Source organism: Oncorhynchus mykiss, chromosome 3 (genome assembly GCF_013265735.2).
Source record: "Oncorhynchus mykiss isolate Arlee chromosome 3, USDA_OmykA_1.1, whole genome shotgun sequence".
Taxonomy (NCBI): Eukaryota; Metazoa; Chordata; class Actinopteri; order Salmoniformes; family Salmonidae; genus Oncorhynchus; species Oncorhynchus mykiss.
The window spans coordinates 69,099,344-69,113,099 of record NC_048567.1 but is presented as its reverse complement, the minus strand read 5'-3'; the positions used below and the strand labels follow the sequence as shown (position 1 = coordinate 69,113,099).

General features: G+C 39.0%; 1 protein-coding gene across 1 annotated transcript in view; it reads right to left on the bottom strand.

Annotated features, from left to right (window-relative positions):
* Positions 1-13,756, bottom strand: part of LOC110504559 (unconventional myosin-XVI) — a 223,858-nt gene that overhangs the window by 53,293 nt on the left and 156,809 nt on the right. The window lies entirely within an intron of this gene.

Below are 13,756 nucleotides of genomic sequence, written 5' to 3'. Positions count from 1 at the left end.
TCACATACACATGGTTAGCAGATGTTATTGGTCACATACACATGGTTAGCAGATGTTATTGGTCACATACACATGGTTAGCAGATGTTAATGGTCACATACACATGATTAGCAGATGTTATTGGTCACATACACATGGTTAGCAGATGTTAATGGTCACATACCCATGGTTAGCAGATGTTAATGGTCACATACCCATGGTTAGCAGATGTTAATGGTCACATACACATGGTTAGCAGATGTTAATGGTCACATACACATGGTTAGCAGATGTTAATGGTCACATACACATGGTTAGCAGATGTTATTGGTCACATACCCATGGTTAGCAGATGTTAATGGTCACATACACATGGTTAGCAGATGTTAATGGTCACATACCCATGGTTAGCAGATGTTAATGGTCACATACACATGGTTAGCAGATGTTATTGGTCACATACACATGGTTAGCAGATGTTAATGGTCACATACACATGGTTAGCAGATGTTATTGGTCACATACACATGGTTAGCAGATGTTATTGGTCACATACCCATGGTTAGCAGATGTTAATGGTCACATACACATGGTTAGCAGATGTTAATGGTCACATACCCATGGTTAGCAGATGTTAATGGTCACATACACATGGTTAGCAGATGTTATTGGTCACATACACATGGTTAGCAGATGTTAATGGTCACATACACATGGTTAGCAGATGTTATTGGTCACATACACATGGTTAGCAGATGTTAATGGTCACATACACATGGTTAGCAGATGTTAATGGTCACATACACATGGTTAGCAGATGTTAATGGTCACATACACATGGTTAGCAGATGTTAATGGTCACATACCCATGGTTAGCAGATGTTAATGGTCACATACACATGGTTAGCAGATGTTAATGGTCACATACACATGGTTAGCAGATGTTAATGGTCACATACACATGGTTAGCAGATGTTATTGGTCACATACACATGGTTAGCAGATGTTATTGGTCACATACACATGGTTAGCAGATGTTAATGGTCACATACACATGGTTAGCAGATGTTAATGGTCACATACACATGGTTAGCAGATGTTAATGGTCACATACACATGGTTAGCAGATGTTAATGGTCACATACCCATGGTTAGCAGATGTTAATGGTCACATACACATGGTTAGCAGATGTTAATGGTCACATACACATGGTTAGCAGATGTTAATGGTCACATACCCATGGTTAGCAGATGTTAATTGTCACATACACATGGTTAGCAGATGTTAATGGTCACATACACATGGTTAGCAGATGTTATTGGTCACATACCCATGGTTAGCAGATGTTAATGGTCACATACACATGGTTAGCAGATGTTAATGGTCACATACACATGGTTAGCAGATGTTAATGGTCACATACACATGGTTAGCAGATGTTATTGGTCACATACACATGGTTAGCAGATGTTAATGGTCACATACACATGATTAGCAGATGTTATTGGTCACATACCCATGGTTAGCAGATGTTATTGGTCACATACACATGGTTAGCAGATGTTATTGGTCACATACACATGGTTAGCAGATGTTAATGGTCACATACACATGGTTAGCAGATGTTAATGGTCACATACACATGGTTAGCAGATGTTAATGGTCACATACACAAGGTTAGCAGATGTTATTGGTCACATACACATGGTTAGCAGATGTTAATGGTCACATACACATGGTTAGCAGATGTTAATGGTCACATACACATGGTTAGCAGATGTTAATGGTCACATACACATGGTTAGCAGATGTTAATGGTCACATACACATGGTTAGCAGATGTTAATGGTCACATACACAAGGTTAGCAGATGTTATTGGTCACATACACATGGTTAGCAGATGTTAATGGTCACATACACATGGTTAGCAGATGTTAATGGTCACATACACATGGTTAGCAGATGTTAATGGTCACATACACATGGTTAGCAGATGTTAATGGTCACATACACATGGTTAGCAGATGTTATTGGTCACATACACATGGTTAGCAGATGTTATTGGTCACATACACATGGTTAGCAGATGTTAATGGTCACATACACATGGTTAGCAGATGTTAATGGTCACATACACATGGTTAGCAGATGTTAATGGTCACATACACAAGGTTCGCAGATGTTAATGGTCACATACACATGGTTAGCAGATGTTAATGGTCACATACACATGGTTAGCAGATGTTATTGGTCACATACACATGGTTAGCAGATGTTATTGGTCACATACACATGGTTAGCAGATGTTAATGGTCACATACACATGGTTAGCAGATGTTATTGGTCACATACACATGGTTAGCAGATGTTAATGGTCACATACACAAGGTTAGCAGATGTTAATGGTCACATACACATGGTTAGCAGATGTTATTGGTCACATACACATGGTTAGCAGATGTTAATGGTCACATACACATGGTTAGCAGATGTTATTGGTCACATACACATGGTTAGCAGATGTTAATGGTCACATACACATGGTTAGCAGATGTTATTGGTCACATACACAAGGTTAGCAGATGTTAATGGTCACATACACATGGTTAGCAGATGTTATTGGTCACATACACATGGTTAGCAGATGTTAATGGTCACATACACATGGTTAGCAGATGTTATTGGTCACATACACAAGGTTAGCAGATGTTAATGGTCACATACACATGGTTAGCAGATGTTAATGGTCACATACACATGGTTAGCAGATGTTATTGGTCACATACACATGGTAAGCAAATGTTATCGCGAGTGTAGCGAAATTCTTATGCTTCTAGAACCAGCAGTGCAGCAGTATCTAACAGGTAATATCTAACAAATTCCACAACAAAAGCTAATACCTAACAAATTTCACAACAAAACCTAATATCTAACAATGCCACAGCAAAAGCTAATACCTAACAAATTCCACAGCAAAAGCTAATACCTAACAAATTCCACAGCAAAAGCTAATACCTAACAAATTCCACAGCAAAAGCTAATACCTAACAAATTCCACAACAAAACCTAATATCTAACAATTCCACAGCAAAAGCTAATACCTAACAAATTCCACAACAAAACCTAATATCTAACAATTCCACAGCAAAAGCTAATACCTAACAAATTCCACAGCAAAAGCTAATACCTAACAAATTCCACAACAAAACCTAATACCTAACAAATTCCACAACAAAACCTAATATCTAACAATTCCACAACAAAACCTAATATCTAACAAATTCCACAGCAAAAGCTAATACCTAACAAATTCCACAGCAAAAGCTAATACCTAACAAATTCCACAGCAAAAGCTAATACCTAACAAATTCCACAGCAAAAGCTAATACCTAACAAATTCCACAACAAAACCTAATATCTAACAATTTCACAACAAAACCTAATATCTAACAAATTCCACAACAAAAGCTAATATCTAACAAATTTCACAACAAAACCTAATATCTAACAAATTCCACAACAAAAGCTAATACCTAACAAATTCCACAGCAAAAGCTAATACCTAACAAATTCCACAGCAAAAGCTAATACCTAACAATTTCACAACAAAACCTAATATCTAACAAATTCCACAGCAAAAGCTAATACCTAACAATTTCACAACAAAACCTAATATCTAACAAATTCCACAGCAAAAGCTAATACCTAACAAATTCCACAACAAAACCTAATATCTAACAATTCCACAACAAAACCTAATATCTAACAAATTTCACAACAAAACCTAATATCTAACAAATTCCACAGCAAAAGCTAATATCTAACAAATTCCACAACAAAAGCTAATACCTAACAATTTCACAACAAAACCTAATATCTAACAAATTCCACAACAAAACCTAATATCTAAGAATTCGCCTAATGGCATCGCTTAATGGTAAGGCTCGGATTGGGGCTGGTGATGGCACAGTCTGACCCTAGATTTGTGTCTCAGGCAGGTTATGAAGACCAGAACCACATATAGAAACTTTTCAGTTCTGGTGGGGCCTCTCGGATGACCCGCCCATTCAGAAACTAGAGGGGTCATAGGTTAATGGGGGTCAAAAGGCGGGCCAGCTCCGCAGCATCTGTTCCTATTGGTGTTGCCAGGGGCAACCACTGCTGTGAGAGGTCAGTTGGAAGAGGGGGAGGGATTGTTTTGGTCGAAGAGGAGAGGGACAGAGTGGGTCAGCTCTATATTGTGTTGTTAGAGACAGCCTTTGATCATTTGTGTTTGGGTGGAGAGAACACTGGTAAGGGATGTGTGGACAACTTTAACAACATGAATAACATACAGTATATTAACATAGCTTGATTCATGTGGGAGATTTTAAGAGAATAACTTGCGGGTTGAGTAATTTGTGGGGCCTTATGTCATTGGAAAAGCCAATTAAAAGGGTTGACATTCCCATTCTTCAGTTGACCAACAGATGTGCGGTGATCATACTAGCAATAAACAAGCTGTTATGCATTCTTTAGAGTCAGATAGTTACCCATATACACTTCTCTCTAAAGTTAGGATGCCGTGAAGGTAGGGTCAGCTCATCCCAGATCTGTGGTTAAGGTTGACTTCTCCCCGGAGTATATTATCCAGGTGGGTGCTTTACACTAGTGTACGCCCTAAGGTCTAATAACACACTCATAGTAGCCTTTATCCAATTACAGCTAGACTTCTCTGTGTGATCTGAACTTCCTCTGTTTCGTCGCCAGCTGATGTGTGACCCAGAGTGCAGACAGACAGGCTGTCCCTGTGTGATGATGTCACAGAGTGTCCCTGCTAAATGAGGCAAACCTAAATGAGCAGATGGTCGGAGACATAAACCACTCGTATTGTCAAAGTGTGTGTGTGAACTGTGTGTGTCTGTGTTAGTGGCGTAAGGGGGTTTAGAGTAGTCTGGAGAAGTCCAGACAAAGCTGTACTTTGTTTCTGTGTATGTGTTCATGTGTGTGTGCGTGTGTGTTTGTGTTGGTGTGCATATTTCAGTGTGTGCAAAATATTTTTTGAATTAGAGGAGTGGGTTCTCTCTGAACTCTCCCTAGCAGGATGGTGATGTCTGTACTCGAACCCACGCTAACCCACTCTAACCCACTCTAACCCTCTCTAACCCACTCTAACCCACTCTAACCCACTCTAACCCTCTCTAACCCTCTCTAACCCACTCTAACCCTATCTAACCCTCTCTATCCCACTCTAACCCACTCTAACCCTCTCTAACCCACTCTAACCCTCTCTAACCCACTCTAACCCTCTCTAAAGCCCTAATGGCTGATCACATTCATCACATGACACTTCACATGATATCAGTGTAGCTTACAGGCTTGCTAACTAGCCAAGGGTTCTTCATCCACAGTGAGTTCCGTTGGAATTTAAAGGTATTGGTCACTGATTACACAAAAGAGACAATTCCTTCAACCTCAAGACTTGGTTTTTGCTCTGACATACACTGTCAACAGTGGGACCTTATATAGACAGGTGTGTGTCTTTCCAAATCATATCCAATCAATTAAATTTACCACAGGTGAACTCCAAACAAGTTGCAGAAACATCTCAAGGATGATCAATGGAAACAGGATACATCTGAGCTCAATTTCAAGTCTCATAGCAAAGGGTCTGAATAGTTATGTAAATAAGGTTTTTCTGTTTTTTGTTTTTGTATACATTTGCAAAAAAATGAAACCCTGTTTCCACTTTGTCATTATGGGGTATTTTGTGTAGATTGCTGAGGTGAAAAAATGTTGAATCTATTCAAGAATAAGGCTGTAAAAGAACAAAATGTGGTCAAAGGTTATGAATACTTTCCGAAGGCGCTGTATGTGTACATTTTGTATGTTTGTGTGTATGTGTGTATGTGTACATTTTGTATGCATGTGTGTATGTGTGTATGTGTACATTTTGTATGTATGTGTGTATGGGTACATTTTGTATGTATGTGTGTATGTGTGTATGTGTACATTTTGTATGTTTGTGTGTATGTGTGTATGTGTACATTTTGTATGCATGTGTGTATGTGTGTATGTGTGTATGTGTACATTTTGTATGCATGTGTGTATGTGTGTATGTGTACATTTTGTATGTATGTGTGTATGTGTGTATGGGTACATTTTGTATGTTTGTGTGTATGTGTGTATGTGTACATTTTGTATGTATGTGTGTATGTGTGTATGTGTACATTTTGTATGCATGTGTGTATGTGTGTATGTGTACATTTTGTATGTATGTGTGTATGGGTACATTTTGTATGTATGTGTGTATGTGTGTATGTGTACATTTTGTATGCATGTGTGTATGTGTGTATGTGTACATTTTGTATGTATGTGTGTATGGGTACATTTTGTATGTATGTGTGTATGTGTGTATGTGTGTATGTGTGTATGTGTGTATGTGTGTATGTGTACATTTTGTATGTATGTGTGTATGTGTGTATGGGTACATTTTGTATGCATGTGTGTATGTGTGTATGTGTACATTTTGTATGTATGTGTGTATGGGTACATTTTGTATGTATGTGTGTATGTGTGTATGTGTGTATGTGTGTATGTGTGTATGTGTACATTTTGTATGTATGTGTGTATGGGTACATTTTGTATGTATGTGTGTATGTGTGTATGTGTGTATGTGTACATTTTGTATGTATGTGTGTATGTGTGTATGTGTGTATGTGTACATTTTGTATGTTTGTGTGTATGTGCATTTGTGCATGCATGCAGCCGTGCACATTTTTGTGTCTTTTTCTGTGCGCACATGCGTTTATACTCCAAGTCCATTCACCCTGACCTGTGCCATTCTTCTTCTCTCTCTCTCTCTTTCTTTTTGTTCCACCCCCGGGTCTCAACAAACAGACGTTTAGAATGAATGAATGGATACAGGGAGGGAGGTTAATCAAGGAGGTGGAATACAATGCAGACTTCAGATATCTCAATTGCATTAGTATGGACTGCTCAGCTGCATTGATTTATGGTTTCATCTATTTTATTGTTGCTTTTATTTATCATTTCTGATACAGTATGTTTTTTTGTGGACAGGTTTATATTCCAGCACTGTGTAAGGTCAGATAATACCACTTGAACTTTGCACTCTTGTAAACCTGCCCCCTTTTATTGATTTCTGATGTCCTTCAGGTCAGGAGTCAGTTATTGGATTGTGGAAGTAAAGTTGCTATTATTGGATTTACTGTAGTCAATATATACTTATTTCTTCTAAGGTTTCTGGTTGAAACCACAATCAAAAGCAAATGTATACAAAAACAAAAAACAGAAATACCTTATTTACATAACTATTCAGACCCTTTGCTATGAGACTTGAAATTGAGCTCAGATGTATCCTGTTTCCATTGATCATCCTTGAGATGTTTCTGCAACTTGTTTGGAGTCCAGCTGTGGTAAATTTAATTGATTGGATATGATTTGGAAAGTCACACACCTGTCTATATAAGGTCCCACTGTTGACAGTGTATGTCAGAGCAAAAACCAAGTCTTGAGGTTGAAGGAATTGTCCGTAGAGCTCCGAGACAGGATTGTGTTGAGGCACAGATCTGGGGAAGGATACCAAAACATTTCTGCAGCATTGAAGGTCCCCAAGAACACAGTGACCTCCATTATTGTTAAATGGAACAAGTTTGGAAACACCAAGACTCTTCCTAGAGCTGGCCACCCAGCAAACTGAACAATTGGGGAGAAGGGCCTTTGTCAGGGAGATGATCAAGAACCTGACAGTCACTTTGACAGAGCTCTAGAGTTCCTCTGTGGAGATGGGAGAACCTTCCAGAAGGACAGCAATCTCTGCAGCACTCCTCCAATCAGGCCTTTATGGTAGAGTGGCCAGGCAGAAGCCACTCATCAGTTAAAAGCACATGACAGCCCACTTTGAGTTTTCCAAAAGACACCTAAAGACTCTCAGACCATGAGAAACAAGATTCTCTGGGTCTGATGAAACCAAGATGGAACTCTCTGGCCTGAATGCCAAGCGTTACATCTGGAGGAAACCTGGCATCATCCCTACAGTGAAGCATGGTGGTGGTAGCATCATGCTTTGGGGATGTTTTTCAACATCAGGGACTGGGAGACTTGCCATGGTCAAGGGAAAGATGACCAGAGCAAAGTACAGAGAGATCCTTGATGAAAATCTGCTCCAGAGTGCTCAGGACCTCAGACTGGGGCGAAGGTTTACCTTCCAACAGGACAACAGCCATAAGCACAAAGCCAAGACAATGCAGGAGTGGCTTCGGGACAAGTCTCTGAATGTTCTTGAGTGGCCAAGCCAGAGCCCGGACTTGAACCTGATTGAACATTTCTGGAGAGACCTGAAAATAGCTGTGCAGCAACACTCCCCATCCAACATGACAGAGCTTGAAAGGATTTGCAGAGAGGAATGTGAGAAACTCCCCAAATACAGGTGTGCCAAGCTTGTAGCGTCATACCCAAGAAGACTACAGGCTGTAATCACTGCCAAAAGGTGCTACAACAAAGTACTGAGTAAATGGTCTGAATACTTATGTAAATGTGATATTTCAGTTTTATTTTGAATGCATTTGCAAAAATGTCTATAATCTGTTTTTTCTTTGTCATTATGGGGTATTGTGTGTAGATTGATGAGGAAAAAAACAATTTAATACATTTTAGAATAAAGATGTAACGTAACAAAATGTGGAAAAAGTCAAGGGATCTTGAATAATTTCTGAATGAACTGTGCTCACATCCTCATGGACTCACATCCTTACATCCATCTGCAAAGACACAGACACAAAACGTGTTCAAAAAGCAAAGCTCAACAGGAGGAGCCTCATAATGAGGTCTTAAAGTTTCCTAGCTGACTCAATTCTGACGTTTCCAAATGTGTTTTGAAAATGGTATCATCCCTTCAACTGGGTACAAAGTTTTCATTAAACCAATCCCAAAGTCATCAAAGAATGATCCAGGGGTCTCATTAAATTACAAACGCATCAGCATTATTAGCACAGTCCGCATGTAATACTCTGGGATGCTAAACAACAGGTTGACTCAGTATTTGGTCATGTCAGAATTACTTGTACATGAGCAGATTGGGTTTCATTAAACATGCCTTGTATAGATTTACACTGCACTCAGAAAGTATTCACACCCCTTGACTTTTTCCACATTTTGTTGTGTTACAGCCTGAATTTAAAATAGATTCAAATTATGGCAAGCCTAAATAAGTTCAGGAGTAAAAATGTGCTTAACAAGTAACGTAATAAGTTGCATCGACTGACTCTGTGTCCAGTAATAGTGTTAAGGATTTGCCCCTATTTAAAAAAAAAAATCTTTGCCTAAAATGACATACTCAAATCTAACTGCCGGTAGCTCAGGCCCTGAAGCAAGGATATGCATATTCTTAGTACCATTTGAAAGGAAACACTTTGAAGTTTATGGAAATGTGAAAGGAATGTAGTAGAATATAACACAATAGATCTGGTAAAAGATAATACCAAGAAAAAAACAACCGTTCATTTGTAAAATTTTTACCATCATCTTTGAAATCAAGAGAAAGGCCATAATGTATTATTCCAGCCCAGGTACAATTTAGATTTTGGCCACTAGATGGCAGCAGTGTATGTCTAAAGTTTTAGACTGATCCAATGAACCATTTTTGCCCAAATGTGCCTAATTTGTTTATTAATAACTGTTCATGTTCAAAATTGTGTACTCTCCTTAAACAATAGCATGGTATTTTTTCACTGTAATAGCTACTGTAAATTGGACAGTGCCGTTAGATTAACACGAATGTAATCTTTCTGACAATATCAGATATGTCTATGTTCTGGTAAATTTTGTTGTTACTTACAACCTCATGCTAATCGCATTAGCCTACGTAAGGTCAACCGTCATGCAGGGGACCCGCTGATCCCGAAGAAGTTCTCAACATGATTTTTTTAATGACTACCTCATCTGTGAACCACACAGGTACCTCAGTAGAGCTGTGAATTTCAACCACATTCAACCACATTCAACCACAACGACCAGGGAGTTTTTCCAAAGGCTCACAAGTAAAGGGAAAGGGGAAGAGAAGGGCACCTATTGGTAGATGGGTAAAAAAGCAAACATTCAATATCCCTATGATCATGGTGAAGTTATTAACTACACTTTGGATGGTGTATCAATACACCCAGTCACTACAAAGATACAGGCATCCTTCCTAACTCAGTTGCCGGAAAGAAAGAAAGACACCCAGGGATTTTACCATGAGGCCAATGGTGACTTTGAAACAGTAACATGGCTGTGATAAGAGAAAACTGATGATCGATCAACAACATTATAGTTACTCCACAAAACTAACCTAATTGACAGAGTGAAAAGAAGGAAGCCTGCGTAGAATAAAAAGAATCCTAAACATGCATCCTGTTTCCAAAAATGCACTAAAGTAATACTGCAAGAAATGTGGCAAAGCAAATTAACTTTTTGTCCTGAATATAATAAAGTGTTTTGTTTGGGGCAAATCCAATACAACACATTATTGAGTACTGTGCTCCATTTTTTCAAGCATAGTGGTGGCTGCATCATGTTATGGGTATGCTTGTAATCGTTGAGGAGTTTTTCAGGATAAAAAATGGAATGGAGCTTATCACAGGCAAAATCCTAGAGGAAAACTTGGTTCAGTCTGCTTTCCACCAGACACTGGGAGATTAATTCACCTTTTAGCAGGACAACAACCTAAATAAAAAGGCCAAATCTACACTGGAGTTGGTTACCAAGAAGACAGTGAATGTTCTTGAGTGTACGAGTTACAGTTTTGACTTAAATCTTCATGAAAATCTATGGCAAGACTTGGAAATGGTTGTCTAGCAACAATCAACTGTCACGCCTGCTCCCGCTGTCCCGCTCCGGTGCTTGACGTAGCCGGTCTACTAACCACCGGTCCTGGCAACCCACATTACGCGTTCATGTCAACCATCATTATGCACACCTGCATCCCATCTTTATGCACACCTGAACTTCAACATTATCATGATTACTTCCCCTTTATTTAGCCCTCAGTAGCCTGTCTTCAGGCAGTGTTGGTTTTGTTTCCGTTCAGTAAGCTTGTCCTGTTTTGAATATTCTTCATGTTTCTTATTATGAAACTCACCTTCTGCACCTGCTTCCTGACTCCTAGTGTATACATTATATCAACAACCAATTTGACAGAGTTTGATTACATTTGAAAAGAATGATGGGAAAATATTGTACAATCCAGGATGTGGATAGCTACCCAGAAAGACTCACAGCTGTAATCGCTGCCTAAGGTGATTTGAGCATGTATTGACTCAGGTGTGTGAATACTTACGTAAATGAGATATTTCTGAATTGAATTTTCAATACATTTTCAAAAATGTCATAAAACATGTTTTCACTTTGTCATTATGAGGTATTGTGTGTAGATGGGTGAGAAAAAAAATCTATTGAATCCATCTTTAATTCAGTCTGTTACACAACACAATGTGTCAATGGGTATAACACTTTCTGAAGGCCCTGTAAACTGTATCCACTGTGATTAGAGCCACACTACAAGAATGTAAACCTACATATGTTTTGTTGATTTCCAAAAGGCCTTTGATTGGGTAACTAGAGATCTTTGTTGCTTTTAAATGTATAAATGCTGGAGTGGATGCAATTAAATCTCTATGTAGAGGTCCAGTCTCCTGTATACAGGTAAATTAGTTGAAGAATGGATGGTTTCTGTTTGAAGTGAAACAAGGAAGTGTGCTTTCCCAAACTTTGTTTGCCCTTTTGGTGAAGCAAATCAAGCACGCTAACCTAGGAGTTAAATTATATGACACGACCCTGGGGATACGATTGTATGCAGATTATGTTGTCATCCTTGCAGAGAGTGAGTTTGATCGGCAAGGTATGTTGAACACTGTCAATCTCTGGAGAACACTGTCAAAATGAAGATGAATGATTAACCAAGGTAAACCCAGGCAGGTAAAACCCAGATTAAGAGTAAACTAAGAAGTATGCATACCTCGCCTACGGAGAGCATGATCACACAGATTTTTGATTTGATTTTGTAATTTTGGAACAATGCCCCTAAACCTCACTTGCTCATATACGAACACCTTCCTAATATTGAGTTGCACCCTCTCAGAACAGCCTCAATTTTCGGGGCATGGGTTCTACAAGGTGTCGAAAGCGTTCCACAGGGATGCTGGCCCATGTTGACTCCAATGCTTCCCACAGTTGTGTCAAGTTGGCTGGATGTTCTTTGGGTGGTGGACCATTCTTGATACACACAGGAAACTGTTGAGCATGAAAAACCCAGCAGTGTTGCAGTTCTTGACTCAAATCGGTGAGCCTGGCACCTACTACCATACCCCGTTCAAAGGCACTTAAATCTTTTGTCTTGCCCATTCACCATCTGAATGGCACAGATACACAATCCATGTCTCAATTGTCTCAAGGCTTAAAAATCCTTCTTTAGCTTGTCTCCTCCCATTTATCTACGCTGATTGAAGTGGATTTAATAAGTGACATAATTAAGGGATCATAGCTTCCACCTGGATTCACCTGGTCAGTCTATTTCATGGAAAGATCAGGTGTTAATCATGTTTTGTACACTCCGTGTATATACCTTAATTCCTTTTTGATGAATGTATGACCTTTGAGGAGGGTGTAAAGACCTATAACAGATTGTGCAGGTACAGCATTGGGGTCATCTTAAAATCTGTAAAGACCTTGGCTATCGTACATATTCATAGCTCTATAATTCATGTATGTGTCCTATTCTGAACTCCTGAAATATGGGGTTTGAAAGAATACAAAACAGCAAACTCTTTCAGAATAGAGCCATACAATGTTTTCTGGGAGTGCATAAGTTTTCCCCAAGCCTAGCTATTGAAGGAGACATGGGTTGTAGCCCTGTGAAGTAAGACAGAGGGGTGAAATGATGAGGTTATGGAACCGTCTTATCAATATGCCAGAATAACAAAAAAGGTTTTCAACTGGGATAAAACAATTACTCAATGCCACATTTCAGGAAGCTGATCTACAACACATATTTAGAAATATGTTATGATGCAATGTCAAGATGATCAAACACATTGTAAGTTAACCTTTAACCACAAAGAAAAATGGTTCAATGATATATGGCTTAAACCGCAGGTATATATGGGGCAGCAGGTAGCCTAGTGGTTAAAAGCATTGGGCCATTAACTGAAAGACCGCTGGTTCAAATCCCTGAGCTGACTAGGTGACAAAATTATGGATAATCATGAATGGATTGTGAATAATGATGAGTAGTTAGGCGTACAAGGGCACAACAATCACACCCCCCAAAAATGCTACCCTCCCCTGTTATTGGTAATGATGAGGTTTGCATGTTTTTTTTAAGCCTTTGAACAGCATCTCACTCATCATTATTCATGAATTTGTCTTAATCATGGCATTATCCTTAATGATGACAAGCATACTCATAACATGATGCAGCCACCACTAGGCTTGAAAATATGGAAAATGGTACTCAGTAATGTGTTGTATTGGATTTGCCCCAAACATGTGGCATTGCCATTCACTTTTTGTCCTGAATACAATGTGCTATACATTGTATTCAGGACAAAAAGTGAATGGCAATGCCACATTTTAAGCAGGATCATTTTAGTGACTTGTTGCAAACTGGATGCATGTTTTGGAATATTTATATTCTCTGTCAATTAGGTTAGTATTGTGGAATAGCTACATTGCTGTTGATCCATCCTCAGTTTTCTCCTATAACAGCCATTAAACTTGGCAACTGTTTTAAAGTCACC